This window comes from Meleagris gallopavo, chromosome 1 (assembly GCF_000146605.3).
Source record: "Meleagris gallopavo isolate NT-WF06-2002-E0010 breed Aviagen turkey brand Nicholas breeding stock chromosome 1, Turkey_5.1, whole genome shotgun sequence".
Taxonomy (NCBI): Eukaryota; Metazoa; Chordata; class Aves; order Galliformes; family Phasianidae; genus Meleagris; species Meleagris gallopavo.
This window is the reverse complement of record NC_015011.2, coordinates 58,259,983-58,268,644: the sequence shown is the minus strand read 5'-3', so window position 1 is coordinate 58,268,644 and position 8,662 is coordinate 58,259,983. Positions and strand designations below refer to the sequence as shown.

The 8,662-nt window shown below is 37.1% G+C and overlaps 1 long non-coding RNA gene across 1 annotated transcript; it reads left to right on the top strand.

Annotated features, from left to right (window-relative positions):
* Positions 1-263: 263 nt before the first annotated feature.
* Positions 264-6,523, top strand: LOC104911718. Its single transcript, XR_794133.3, has 3 exons — positions 264-845; positions 3,625-3,722; positions 6,389-6,523. It is a non-coding gene; the product is annotated as an uncharacterized LOC104911718 (long non-coding RNA).
* Positions 6,524-8,662: the final 2,139 nt, after the last annotated feature.

The following is an 8,662-nucleotide window of genomic DNA, read 5'->3' as shown; positions in this document are numbered from 1 at the left end:
TCCTGAAGACTTGCTGGCTGGGAAATTTTAAATGCAGTTCAAAAGATAGGATTATTATAAAAGGAAATATGAGAGATCTGATAGAAGCTGATCAGTGAGGAAACCACAGTGGCAGTGGTTTGGAAGTTATACAAACTCTTAATAAATCCTACCAGTCTTGAGACTCACTGTATCTAATATTTTCATTAACCACAATAGCACAAGCATTAGAAGAATGTTAATGAAATTTAAAGATAATAAGAGGGCATCATTAATAGCAGGGGAAAAAATAAAAAGGAATATCTGTAGGAAAAAGCAATGGATGAGATGGAGATTGAAATTACAGATTGAAATTAAACTTAGCAATACAAAGCAGAAGGCCATCATGCTCTGGTATTAAGAAAGGTGCTGAATGGCTGCAGGAGTTCCATCAATTCACTGCAAACCACAACTCTGCTGCTTCACTTTTTCCTGTCTGTGATTAGTTTTCTACCTCAATGGACATTATTAAAAATTTTTGGTAAAGGCTCAATATTCAGATGACTTGGTAACCGGAATGGGCTCCCAACATTAGACAGTTATCAAAACTCAAGCAAACTAAAATCTTGCAGGTGAGCAGCAATGGACAAGAGCTCTGCAGACGTAAGGACCACGCCAGCCTGAAGTTGAAAAGAAAGGACAAGCTGTGACTACCACAACAGGAGCACTGAAGGAGACTCCCATGGGAGAGAAGTCTGGAAACGCTCTTCTTCCAGAAGCACAAAACTTCCTTCTTTTCTTGAAATTCTGTCATTATAGAACCCAGGGAAAAAAATGCATGAAAGAAGAGAGCTAATAAATGGAAAATTAAGAAAACTGGGCCACAGGTGAGAAAAGATGATATGGACAGGACATTGAATGGAGCTAAATGTATAAAAAGCAAAACAGTAGCTGGGAACTGAGAAAGGAGGAACATTTGGAACTTGTTGCTCAGTGAGGCTGTGAATACCCCCTCCCTGGAAGCATTGAAGGTCAGGCTGGATGGGGTTTTGAGCAACCTGGTCTAGAGGAAGGTGTCCTTGCCTATACCAGGGGGTTGGAAGTAGATGATCTTAAGGGTCCCTTTCTATCCAAACAATTCTATGATTCTATGATCTTGGAATATAACCAAGGCGAGCGCCGTATCCAGGAAAGGCTGACCAGCCATGAGGATGTGGATCCCCAAGTTCATGGCTTGAAGGATGTGATTAACTACTAAAAGGTGGCAAAAAGGAGCTTGACAAAGAAGGGATCCTGACCCTCTCTTGCAGGAGATTGAAGTGAGAGCAGGATCTCTGAGCGTTTGCTGGCAGTTTTTCTGCCTGAAATTCTATGTAGACTAGCAGTAGTCTGCAGAGAGGGAATTACTGTAACATTGCTAACTGACTCAAACCTGTTCTGGGGCAGACAGCTATACAGTAGATCTATAGTTCTGTATTGGGCTTATGAGACAAGGTTTCGGTAGCAGGAGGCTGCGGGGCTGGCCTCTGTGAGCAGAGCCCAGCACTGCCCCGTGTCAGACCACATGGAACAGAGGCAGAGCAGCCACAAAGAAGCGGCAGAGATGAAGCGTTGTGGGCTGACTGTAGCCCCCATTCCCCATACCCCTGCGTTGCTTGGGAGGAGGAAAGTGGCTTTAGTTTGCTTTTAGTTCTCGTTGCTTTAGTCTGTTACTAGTATGCAGTAAATTACATTACTCTCAACATGGAATGCTTTTGCCTCTGATGGTAATTGAGTGATAGTGAACGGACTCCCTGTTCTTCTCTTAACCCTGTTGTCTCTGTTTTCAGGTGTCCAGAAACTTTAACTTCTTGCCATTGCATATAACAATAACATTTTAGTTACATGATCACACTTTTTTTTTATGGGTCTCTGATTATCACCCATTGCAAAGATCTGAAAGAGTGCAGTGAACAAGACAGAACTGGATATAAGAAGAACTGACAATGACAGGGATAAAGTAACAGTGCATCCCAGGAATCTTCCACCCATCCACAGACTTTTCATATGATGTTGGTTGACTCACCTGAACTGTCCTTTCTCAAAAACAAATAATATTTGCGTATTCCTCATTTCTGAAGTCCATAAGCTGAAATAATGTCTGGATTTGTGGGAAGTGAGCATTGCTAGTTATTCTGAAAAAATTTGATCCTAAACATCTTAAATGAAGTGCAGAAGTCTACTGGATACTTTATAGGTTGTATTGTAGCATTCTTTCTAATGCGGATAAAATAAAATTACTTGTCACAGATGTTACAAAGATCGTTTCTACAGTGTTTTTGAGTATCTGACTTGGTGGTGACAAGACCACAGAAAATTAATGTTTGTTTTATTACGAAGGACTTATTTCAAATAGCATGCATTAAACAAAGCCTAGGGCCGTACAATTGCATCCAAGAGCTCAGGATCGAAATGACAGTATAATTTCAGTAATGTGAATATTTCAGCTTGTGCACTTATGACCTATCTCAGTACTAAGCTGCATGTTTCAGCATCCTTTCCCATTTCATTCTATCTGTAGCCATAATTCTCAACTCCTCCTGCTCAAATGCATCATTCATATGTCCTGGACTTCACAAATTTCAACTGTGCTCATTCTTTCTTCTGCTGTGGTGTTCCACTTTGCTAGCCATTCTGATAGTCTTATTCAGCATCAGTGCTATTCTTCTGCCCTTGTAATCCTCTCAAAAGATTCCAGCTTGGTAGCAATGATTTACCTCTTCCCAGTTATTTTTTTTTTTTGTCCCAAGTTTTCTTTCACTTATTTTCCTTCTCTTGCTATCTCAAGACTCAGTTGCCATTTCCTTGACTTGTTTCGTTTTCTGTCCTGATATAGTTGCTTCTCCCTAAAGGAATTACTTTTACCACACTGATTTTTCTGCTACAAATTCTTTCCTTTCTCCCATTTCTTTTTCTTCTAGCTAAACTGCTCAAACACTTCCCTGACTTAAATCAAATCCTCCCACACTTTCAGTTGTATTTGCCCTTGACTCACTCTTCTCCTCTTCCCTCCTCTATAATTCTCTCTTCCTCCATCAGAAGCATTTGTACCTCTTCTTATATTCCTGCTTCCTCTAGCACGTCTTCATTGCATACAACAATTTAATCTCCTTCTGCTTGTTTGAATCCCATTGTTTTCTAGTTAACTCCTTAGAAGTCTTGTTGTTCTTTTCATCAAGATATCAGTATGCTTTAGTTTTCCTATTGTAAGTTAAAAACAAACAAAAAATTCCAAAAAGAATGAACAACAGCCTTTTGTCTCTCCACTTGTTAATCTCCACTTCTTGTATTAATCACTGAGCTTCCTAAATGTAATGTCTTGGATTAATTTTAAGAGTTCCCGTCCTCAGATTAATTTCCCTCCAAATACACTCCTCCTCTTTACTTCTATAGTTCTCTCTATTCACAGACAGAGAAACAAGTCAATCAAATGTCTCTTTCCCTTTGCTTTATGATACTGTGATTACTCAGAGATAAAAGCAGAAGGTGTAGCTAAACTGTCTTTTAATATTCCTGGTGCTGGAGTATCCTGTAGGCTATTTCAGGTTTCCTGTAATGATTCAGAATGCTAACAAGAACTAGGGGAAAGGGAAGATTTATCATTTTCTTTTTCCTTCTCTATGACAGAATTTTGAAAAAACAAAAATGAAGGGATACGACATCAGAGAGAGCCATGGGAATCCTAGAAGACATCATTATTAAAAATAGCAAAGCCATAAACAGAGGTATGAACACCTGATAGAAGAAGGAAAAAAAACCAACATATATTTGCTTCAGAAAGACAGCTAAAGGCTGAATGTTACAGGGACGAGCTTTCACAGCCACAGTAGGTGTATTTATTTTTAGAAGAGAATTATATACACACACATAAGTATATGCAGCACATGGTGAAGTCAGGACATGGTATATTTCATCTCTCAGAGTAAGGATATATCAGTCAAGTGAAACACAAACAATCTGGCTTGACAGAAAAACACATTCATCATAATGCAGCGTTGTTTTGAATCTCAGGTTACATATCCAGTCAAACCAATTTGTTATCTATTTCAAACACTCCTTATTCCACATTTCTTACTTATCCCTCTGTTGCAGTTTTATAAGCCAAATAATTATAATGGCACAAAACCATATTACTGGTTATATTCTGAACCACTCATGAGTTCTAGACCATAATCTAGGTTCTCTTTGATTTAAAATAGCAAATTTTCATTAGAGCCAATAGAAATATTTCATTTTATACTAGGTGTAAAACTTGCATTATTACTTTAAAATGATATATATATGTATTCAATTAGTAGGTTGAAGAAATATGTTGACACTAATTATAAATCAGGTAAAACATGAAGCAGGTGGGACAAAGATTATGTCTTTATAAAATTCTGATTAGCTAGACAGAGTAGGCATCTTCCCTTCAGAAGTTATTTTTTATGGTCTGCTGGGTTCTCTTCTGATATTAGAATCAAAGGAAGAGGATGCTTGAATGTTTTCACGCTGTTAACTAATCATGTACTGATTGTTTGAGGGCATGCCTTCTGTAAACATATAAAAACACTGTGGGAAATTCTGACTGCCGAGAAATCAGAAGTTACACAATTATTGGAAAATACACCTGGTGCTTCCATACGTCTCTGTTTTAGGAAGTAGTAAAGAGCAAATAAGAAGCAAATAAGAAATCTCATATTTGTCTTTGGCCAACTGACAAAAATTCTCTACAGAACTAAAAGCTTTTCCTTCCCCCAAAGCATAAATATTTTCTTTTTCATCAGGTCTTAAAATAAAGTGCTTCTAATCCATGTTGCATCAGTTTGACTGCATACATAAAGTGTAAGGACATGGGCAATAAGCATCAAGAATTTTAAACATGTAACGTGATGGAAAGCACATCAGTGATAGCTAAGCAACAAGGTCCTAGACTACAGCAAGTGAGGGTTTGCTCAAATGCAACAGTGTGCATAGAAATAGGAAAGAAGCTGCTTACCTTCAGAAGGCCTCAGGAATACAGGGACCTCCAGTAAGATACCCTTGCCTCCACTTCCAACCCTTAAATGAGGACTGGGAAGGGGTAGATCCTGGCTCCATCCCTTCCTGTCACTCAGGTGCACTGCATGCATCTGAGCTCCCCTGGGTTGGCCCTGCCTTCCCAGCAGAGGCTCAGTCACTGTTTCCGTGACTTAGAATTTCTGCTACAAAACGCTTAATATCAGAAAATATAAATACCTCTCTGTCATGTCCAGAGCTGTTTGGCCAGGTAGGTCCTATGCTGAATTGTCTGGAAGTATTGGTTAAACAGGCTTCCCCATTTCCACTTTCATCTCTTCTTTCTCCAAGTGGATAGTTGTCCAAGAAAACAGAACATTGAGCATCTACATTATCAAAAGCAATCTGAAAATTCCAATATGTGTAGCCTCTCTCCACATTTGAATTAAACACATTGGTGACTGCAGTTATACTATTCCTTCTGTAGATTTCTCTCTCTTGATTGTATGGGTAGGAATCCATCAGAGAGAAGTTTCCATCATCAGACAGTAAGGACGACTTGAAACCTATATTTGGTGACATTGTGCCTTGTTGCCAGTGAGGTACAAAATTTTCAGAGTGAAGTTCACCACAAGCAACTGAAGGATGACTGCAAAGTTGTTGTTCTGGCACATTCAGACTAAAGTTATCTGATGTGAAAAAATGTTCTTCATGATGATGTAAATGTGATGAACCATAAAAGAAAAATTCATTGTTGACTTCATCAACTATTTGATCAAAGCCTAGATAGACCTTTCCGTAAGAACCAGAATGGTATGCCGGGTAAGATGCTTGATGTCCAGCATGTCCTTCAAGAAATTCACCACCTGACAAAGGCACCTTTCCAAAGTATGCCATTTCTGATTTTTCTCTTCAGTCTTGTTAATCTTCAAGGAAGTCTTACATAGTTTCAAAGTCAAAAGAGTGGTGTTCAGAATTGGAGCTATATAACCCCACTGCAAGAAAGCACAGAATAAGAGTTAAACAAACAAACAAAAAATCTGGTATAGTGAAAGCCATATTTTGGTCTCCTTAGTTTAGAGCTTTCTCCATGAGATGTAAAGATTTGAATGCCTTTTGACTGATCTTTATTTCCAGGTGGCCTTAAAATTATTTTTATTTATTTCCTGGATTCACGAATAATATCAAAAGAATGTCTAAAATGACTAATCTAAAATACTAATTTTGACAAAAACTAAAGAAAATGTCCACATAATTCCCATTATTTTACACTTGTATAGCACACATAAGGCAGAAATGCAAAAGAAGAGAGTAGGAAAGCTTTATATTAACGACAGTTCCATTCATATACTCTTTTTTTTTTTTTTTTCTATCTCTAAAATTTCTTGATATGATATCATTTTTTATCCTACAGAGGTTAAGCCAGTGAAAGAACAAGGACAAAATATGGAAGACTTGGACCTCCAATTTCTATTATAAGCACTACACCAAAAAAAGCTTGTATGTGACATATATAAATAAGAATAATTATAAATAAATTTCAGCCTTTTGTTTGTTTGTTTTCCAAAAAAAACCAACATCTGAAAAGCCCGAGATTATATCTCTGTTATTAAATTAATAGGACAGGACATAAGCTTCTGCAGTAGTTCACCATCATTCAAACTTATCAGCAAATTTCCTAATCCAATTTTGTAACGAAACTCAAAAATACCTAACAGCTCAAATCTGATCTATTCCACTTGCTCTTAACAACTTGGTCTGTTGCATTTATTAGTATAGAAGAAGAAACACACACAGCATGAAATAGTAATACCACCAAGTATGTAGTTTTGCTGGGTATTTTATCACAGAGAATAAATGGAAACATCTGATTTAATAATTCAATAAAAATATATATTACCTAGCAGAAAAAAAAACAACACTACTGAGATGAAAAGTACACTCACTCAATATTGTTAAAGCTTAACACCACAAATTGTTTTTCCAATATGTCCCCAAGATGTATACTATATTAGCTTCGATAATACTGCCTTGCAATGAAAACTTATACTACAACAGAAGGTATTCATCACTGTTTTGTTTATTTTTATTTTATTTGAAGTCAAACTCTAGGTGACAGAGACTTCTATCACCCAGAGTCAGGAATGAGAAGAAAAATGTAAAGTTAAATAGGATGAAAAGACATTTCCACATATCAACTTAGTAATTCCATGTGCTGTGTATATTGGTAGGCCTTAACTGTGTTGAAGTAAAAAAGAAAAAAAGATATTTATGATGTTGCCAGGGAACTAAAATGATGCATATCACTTTGAATACCACCATGAACTTCAATTACCAGCTCAGTCCCTGCAAATTTCTCCCATAGTATATCCTGAAGTACACTCGTAGATGAATAAAAGAAACATAAGAAAGAAAAAGATACATCCATTAAATCAACAGAAATAACTTCTTTTATTCTATTTTTTTTTTTAATTATTACTATTATAAAAAATGGAATACATAGGAAAAATAAAAGACTGGAGAATGCTCTACCTTCTTAATTAAGTTTGGCTACTGGGAAGACTGTAATAAAGGCACAAAAAATGCAGTGCTCTTTACTCCCTTTTAACAGTTTCTAAAATATTTTCTTTACTTTTCAAACCAATTCCATTTACAATGATACGTTAATAGCGAATAGCTAACCCTGCTTCTTATATCACTACAGCTTTTGTGCATAGCATCCCATGTTTCTCAGGCAGATAAAAAGACACATATCTCACCTCCATCCATCCGTATGCAACTGCTTATCTCCTGCACTCTCCATACTGCAGGGGAAGTATTGCTTCTCCTGACTTTACTCTTGAAAGTATTGCTACCTGACTTTAAAAGCAGGCCAGATAGATACAATGTCAAAGGCTGGAAGGAGAACGATTTGTATGATTTGTTCCCATGCTGTTCTCACTGGGCTGAGGGGTCCACATGAGAAATGAGACTCTGCACAATGCATGGCAAAGGGAGCAGATGCATGCAGCAGTGTATAGCACCACATCTCTTTTACACTGGCACATGATTAAAGTGAACAATTTAGACTGGAAACTCATCATGTCATGCTGTAAATCTCAGTGTTTTAAGTCTCACCTGCTCAGTTTTTATGGCTGGGCTCTGTATTTAGACCAACTCCTGATCCTTTTCAAAGCAACACCCACTTTCAGGGAAGGATTTGGCTTTTTGCCTGCCACTATTACTGCATCTGAATTATGTGAAGTGCACTGACAACACTGAGTTTTCAGAAATCACTAACAAAATGAAAATGTATAATGCAAGCTTTTTGTTTGTTTGTTTTTTTAAAAAAGGTTAAGTTTCAGGGCTCATTTTCTTTCCTTTATGGTTTCTGAAATTACATTTTGGAGAGTTTCACAATTTTTCTGTGCAATATGAATACTTCCTTTTCTTTGAAATGACAATTCGTATTTTCACATAATTGCATACTTCTGGGATCTGGGGCTTTAAAGACAAATCCCAACAAATTATGTAAAATATTCACTACAAACCAAGGGAGCCAACAGCATGACACAATGCTCTCAACACTGTCGGCCATCTTACCATACCGGAATACTTCCCTTATTTCTGCATGCACATGCATTCCAGTATAAAAGCTTTGTGCACTGTAGGCTCCATTTTCTCTCTCTTTTTTTTTTTTTTTCTTTTT